This window comes from Drosophila pseudoobscura, chromosome X, assembly GCF_009870125.1.
Source record: "Drosophila pseudoobscura strain MV-25-SWS-2005 chromosome X, UCI_Dpse_MV25, whole genome shotgun sequence".
Classification (NCBI taxonomy): Eukaryota; Metazoa; Arthropoda; class Insecta; order Diptera; family Drosophilidae; genus Drosophila; species Drosophila pseudoobscura.
Genome location: NC_046683.1, coordinates 19,015,828 through 19,022,273, shown reverse-complemented (window position 1 = coordinate 19,022,273; position 6,446 = coordinate 19,015,828).

Here is a 6,446-nt window from a genome sequence, read left to right as displayed (position 1 = left end):
TGCAAGCAATATAGCTGGGGGCAAGCAACCCCAGGGGATCGTAGATCTTGGCAAGCTCAGACAGCAAAATCCGTTTTGTCAGAGCACTTGTGGCTCAGGAATGGTCAACTTGAAGGAAAGCTCGTCTACAACCGGGTCCCAGCGTATTCCAAGAGCCTTGACATATTGAGTTGGGCCATCTCCCTCTAAAACTTCAAGCGTATTTTATGAGGTCCAAAATGAGCCGACGGTCTACCTACGGTATATCGGTATATTACAGTATATTTAAGATGGTAACACTTCCCACACATTTTCGAGAGGCCATTATGTTAGCGAACTCCCTGTTGGGCATCATCCCTGCCCAACTGATTCACGCTGGACAAAAAGCCACTAATTGGCTCAAAAGGATATACGAGGGAATCTTCTCCCATGGATATATCCCGGAAACCTGTCTTCATACCAAAGTCGTCTTCACCCCCAAGGCACGCAAGCCATCGCACACTGACCCCAAAGATTTCAGACCCATAAGTCTATCGTCCTTCCTTCTGAAGACGATGGAACGGCTTTTGGGGATGCATCTCACGGTAAATATTCCGCCTAGTCTAATCTCAGACTCCCAGCATGCCTATCGGAAAGGAAGATCCGCCGAAACAGCCCTACACACGATCACATCGATCATAGAAGCGTCCCTCAACGGTAAGGAGTACACCCTGGGAGTACAGCCTTCCTCGACATAGAAGGCGCCTTTAATAACATCCTCCCGACCGCCATCACGGGTGCACTGACGGACCTGGGGGTTGACTCCCGGACGGTGAGCCTGATCGATCAGATGCTACAATGCAGGACGGTTGAGGCATCACTGGGGACGTCAACGTCCACCAGATTTGTCAGTAGAGGCACCCCGCAGGGCGGAGTCCTCTCCCCCCTCCTATGGAACGTGGCAGTGAACGAACTGCTGCGGGTGATAGAGGGGGGTGGCTGCCGCGTGGAAAATTTCCGCAGACGTTGTGTGAGTGCATGACAAGCACTCTCATGAAGATGTCAAAATGGGCAGATAAATGCCGTCTAGGCGTCAACCCGTCTAAAACGGAACTGGTCCTCTTCACTAGGAAGTACAAAGTTCCGGCACTGATTGCCCCAAGACTATGTGGGGAAGCGCTAATCTTTAGCAACAACGCCAAGTATCTTGGCCTAATCCTCGATAGAAAGCTCGACTGGAAATTGAGCATAAAGGATAGAGTAAAGAAGGCCACAGAGGCCCTCTATACTTGCAGGAAAGCCATCGGAATAAAGTGGGGAATGACCCCCTATATAGTTCGGTGGCTTTACACCGCCATCATACGACCGATCATGCTCTATGGAGTGGTGGTATGGTGGCCAGCCTTAGAAAAAAGGACATGCCTCAATAAACTCAGCAGAGTTCAACGCATGGCAGAGCTATGCATAACTGGCGGGCTACGCACTACTCCAGGGGAAGCCCTGGATACTGTGCCAGACCTCCTCCCCATAGATCTCATGGGAAAGAAGGTGGCAACACTTTCCGCACTCAGAATGAGAGAAGCCAGACTGTGGAAAGCGTCCGCGGTTGGGCACTCGGGGACCCTGACGAGACTCCCGCAATTACCAGAGAGGACAGATTATTGTACCCCTAGTGATCACCTCTCGACGCCTTTCCAGGTATCAATCCCACCTAGGGAGGACTGTGAGATGGGCAAACCAGGACCCGCAAATGCGGTTCACTTCTACACTGATGGCTCAAAGTTAGACGGCCGCGTGGGAGGCGGAGTCTACTGCAGCGAGCTGAACATCAGTCACTGCTTCAGGCTCCCGGAACACTGCAGTTTGTTCCAAGCGGAGGTTGTAGCCATCAAGGAGGTCATTTCCATCGTCTCCAAACTACTTCTAGACACGCACTTAGTGAGCGTTTTCTCGGACAGCCAAGCAGCTATTAAAGCTTTAGGCTCAATATCGTCAAACTCAGCGACCGTGCCCCAGGTCTCCGCACGAGATCGCAGAGCAGTTAGATCTCTTCCTTATATGGGTCCCCGGCCACAGGGACATCGAGGGGAACGACGCCGCCGACGAGCTAGCAAGGCAGGGTACTACGAATCCTCTCCTATCGGAGAGGAAGCAGGTAGCGATGCATCTGGCTACGTGCAGGCTCCTCACGCACGAATTGTTCGAGAAAAATGCCAATAGGAGATGGCAGCAAACCGTTTCCTGTAAAATCTCAAGATTTACATGGCCATATCGATCGAAGAAGCGCTCAGCCGAGCTGTACAGACTCAGCAGAGCACAGTGCTCTGCAGTTACTCGACAGAAGCCTCCAGATGGGACTACCCTTAATTTGCAGCAGCCTGTTTCTCCACGGTTTTTAGGCACTGGGAAGGGGCACACGCCCATGCGGCACCACAACGGACCTTCTACAGGTCCAAGTGAGCTTGGGAGGGTTTCATCACTCCCCCAGGCTACCGCCTGAACCTAACCTAACCTAGCGAACTCCCGCCATTAACAAAAGCTATACAAAATAATGAGCAAATTTTAAACAAAAGTACAGACAGTATTGGGAGTCTAAACCCGATACAAAAACATGGCTCTGCAGAAGTAAAAATCACTTAGATAGCACGCTGCCACACACAAATATAAGGAGAAAATTAAATTCTTTTGTGGCCAATTTAAGGTATATTAAAACATATTTTTATACCCGATAGTATCGTGTTGCTCATGAGTGAGTGAACAAAAAAGAGTTGTTCACTTAAGTGAGCAACTGAACATGCTCCTTCCAAGTTGTTCTTTTTTGTTCACTTGTTCTTTTTTGTTCACTTGTTCTTTGTTGTTCATTTGTTCTTTTTTGCTCACTTGTTCTTTGTTGTTCACTTGTTCATTTTTACTCACTTGTTCTCTACTCACTTTTTGCGCAATTTTGCTCCTCAAAGGGCATTTTGCGATCTGGCAGCTTTGCTCATATTTACGTTTACTTCACACTTTTTATATTACGGGCAAAGCTGTTTACACTTTTGAAAAATTCACTGTCGCTTATTCGGAAGTATAGTGAGATTTGGAACCATTTCGAGGAAGTTGGCCAAGTGCAAGTATTGCAAATCTATTTTGAGTTGCAAATCTCAAAGCAACTTAAGCCGCCATTTAAAGAGCAAGCACCCGGCGTCTATGGAGCCCGTTATCCGGCAAAACACCGATGGCCCGATCGTTGTGCAAAGTGCGCAACCAAAAATAACAAGCTTTGCTGAAAGGCCTGTACCAGCGAGCAAAGCACAGCAGATTGATCTGCAACTTGTACGGATGATCGCCAAGGGTCATCACGCCTTGCGCTTGGTTGAAGAACCAGAATTTAAAAAATTTATTCACGATGTGTCACACGCCCCAAACTATAAGCTTCCGACGAGGAAAACATTAACCAGCTCCTTGATTCCCAAAATTCGGGACGAGTACACTGGGACGATAATAGAAGAACTACGTGCGGCCACAGCGGTGTGCTTAACTACAGACGGTTGGACATCTATAACCAACGAAAGTTATCTGGCTGTCACAGTACATTTTACCGATGAGGAATCAACGATGCTGACCTCCTATACAATTGCTTGTCAGGCCTTTGAAGCGTCGCACACTGCTGCGAATCTGTGCAGCTTTTTGGAAAAAATTGTGAATGAATGGGATCTCAAAAACAAAGTCGCAGCAATAGCATCCGATAATGCACACAACATTTCTCTTGCTATTAGAACCGGCAATTGGAGTCATATACGGTGTTTTGCTCATACCCTAAATCTAATTGTCCAAAAAGCTCTATATAAAATGAGCAGTGTGCGCAGAAAAGCTAAAGCTATAAGCGAATAGTTTCATCGCAGCTCATCAGGCTTAAAAAAGCTTAAAGATATGCAAGCGCTGCTTAAGTTGGCTGACCTCAAACTAACACAGGATGTGCCAGCACGTTGGAACTCAACGTACAAAATGTTTGAACGGCTGTCTATCCTGAAGGAGGCAGTCGTGGCAGCTCTGTCAACAAGGACAGATTTAATTTTGTCACCAGGAGACTGGGATGTCATTGATGGAGTGCTTCCCGTATTAAAGCCATTTTATGAAGTTACAGAGAGATCTCTTTAGCTGAAAAAAACGTAACATTGTCAAAAATAATTGCTTTGACTGGATTACTTCAAAGAAAAATGGCTCAAATATATCCAACAGTTAAAAATAACCTAGCTGCCGAAGTAATCAATGAAATCATAAACGAGATGGACGGCAGGTTTAACGATATCGAGGCAAATATTTTGTATGCGGAGAGCACTGTTCTGGATCCCAGGTTCAAAGGACGCGCATTTAAATCTGCGGAGGCCTTTAAAAAATCAGTAGCGGATATCAACAAAAAATTGGCTCAAACGATACGGTCACTCCCTGAACCTCCACAAGAAGCTATAAGCAACAAAAAACAAGAAGAGGACACAATATGGGCTGAATTTGACACCACTTTTCAGCAAGTAAGCCAACCCACCAACAATACGGCAGCATCCATAAGAGAAATGGGTAAGTACCTGGCTGAGGAGTACATCAGCCGAAAAGATGATCCATTGGTATGGTGGAATCAGCGGAAAGGGCAATACCCGCTACTTTATAACTATATGCTGAAGCGCCTCTGTTTAGTCGCCACCTCAGTGCCATGCGAGCGCATATTTTCAAGTGCAGGCGAAACCATACGTAAAAGGCGATCCCTTTTAAAGTCAACAACCGTTGAAAATTTAATTTTTTTGCATAACAACATGTAAATCGGAAGTGAGTACAACCTAATTTGTACTTGATTGCTTGTTTGCTTGATTAACATTTTTTTCTCTTATAGCGCTAAAATGAAGAAAACGTAAAGTATGAGAATTCCTATGAAAGGATCTCCTTTTTTTTAAGTTAGTATAAGAATTCCTATGAAAGGATCTCCTTATTTTTAAGTTAGTATAAGAATTCCTATGAAAGGATCTCCTTATTTTTACGTTAGTATAAGAATTCCTATGAAAGGAATTAAAAAGTTTGTTTTTTTGTTATATACATTTTTTTTTGTTTTTAGTTATAAATCTTTGATTAATATTGAAATGTAACGTATTTTATTTGTGTAAAAGTCTGTGGAGCTTAGAGTTCTGTGCATGAATAGTGAACAACTGAGCAAGTGAGCAACTGAGCAAGTGAACAAGTGAGTAACTGAGCAATCTAAGAGAGCAAGTGAGCAATATGAATGAGTTGACTCACTTACTAAAAAAGAACAAGTGAACATGTTCACCAAAATGAGCAATGTTTACCCAACACTCACTCGGGCAATCGGGCCGATACTCAAAATGAGTATTGGGCTATATTTGATTTCTGGTGAAAATGGATGGGTGTAACGTCAAGAAGGAATCGTTTCCGACCCCATAGAGTGTATATATTCTTGATCAGCATCAATAGCCGAGTCGATTGAGCCCTGTCTGTCTGTCCTTCCCCTTCAGCGCCTAATGCTCAAAGATTATAAGAGCTAGAGCAACGACGTTTTATATCCGGACTTCTGTGATATGTCACTGCTACAAGTATAATCGTATAATTTTTATAGCCAGAATCAAGAAAACAATTTTATTCTTTCTCGCTCTGTCTCTCTCTAACACACAGGTTGCATGGTCGGTTTTGCCAATTGCAAAATATGAGTTCAAGGATCTCAGAACCTATAAGAGCCAGAGCAACCAAATTTGGTATCCACACACCTGTGGTATCGGACATTGACCTTTTCGCATCAAAATTTCACCACACCACACCCCCTTCCGCCACCGCAAACGACGAAATCTGGGGCATCCACAAATCTCAGAGACTATTAACGCTAGAGTAACCAAATTTGGTATCCGCACTTCTGTTAGATCTCAATACAAACCGTATATCTCAGAATTTCGCCCCACCCCCTTCCGCCCCCACAAAGGACGAAAATCTGTTGCATCCACAATATTGCAGATTTGAGAAAACTAAAAACGCAGAATCATAGATAATAACCATATCTATCAGATTGCTAAATCTGGATAAGTTCGGATCATTTTTGTAGCCAAAAGCAACAAATCAATTTGCAGTGGCTACGCAGCGCCCAACTTCACGCTCAGACTGACTTTCTGTCTCTCTCGCACGCACCCTTTGTCGTGTCGTTCAATATTGTGCAGTGTCTGCCGGAGGAGAGCCATACTGACTTAGTATCGGGTATAACTGTAGAGTTGCGGTGTACGCAGCAACTCACAACGTTCCCCCTCGTTTACTACTAAACTTAGCGATAGGACTTCTCCTACACAAATAGTATTGTGTCACGCAAAATTGTCTTGTATCCAGCTTGCTGGATGACTTTGTAAGTCAAGTGCCGTCTTTCTATATGAATGCAATGCTCACTTTTAATTTTTATTGCTTAACACATTTAAGCAAAAAAACTATTCAAAATGGTTCCCTACAGACCATAAGCTCCTTTC